Below are 440 nucleotides of genomic sequence, written 5' to 3'. Positions count from 1 at the left end.
CACCGCCCAATTATGGGTTGGTGGGGGGCACGCCCAGAAGCTTGGCTCTGATTGGGTCTCTCTCTTGTTGGTCCACTTCCGGGCTTCGAGAAATTGCAGGTGAGAATGGGCCTGAGATGCTCTCTAAACTCTGGCACCGGTGCACCAGGTCAGCAGAGTGCTGAAGCGCCCGCCCAGGTGATATGTGACAGACTGGGTGAGGTCCCTAAAAGACCACCAGGGGCGCCCCCAACTGATGGGAAACCAACAGCCAACGTTAGCCCCGGCCCCACTGGGTGCTTTGCGTTTGGCCGGTTCTGTCCATCACACACATAAAACTAGAAATTGAATCTTTGAGCTGTTTTATTCAGAGAGCCAACAATCTAAGACAGTAGTTTAACATCCTAAAGATGTGTCTTTCATCTCATCTTTAGCCAGCAGATTATGTAGGTAAGTAAACA

The sequence above is a fragment of the Onychomys torridus genome, chromosome 16 (genome assembly GCF_903995425.1).
Source record: "Onychomys torridus chromosome 16, mOncTor1.1, whole genome shotgun sequence".
NCBI lineage: Eukaryota > Metazoa > Chordata > Mammalia > Rodentia > Cricetidae > Onychomys > Onychomys torridus.
Note: the sequence above shows the minus strand (reverse complement) of the source record.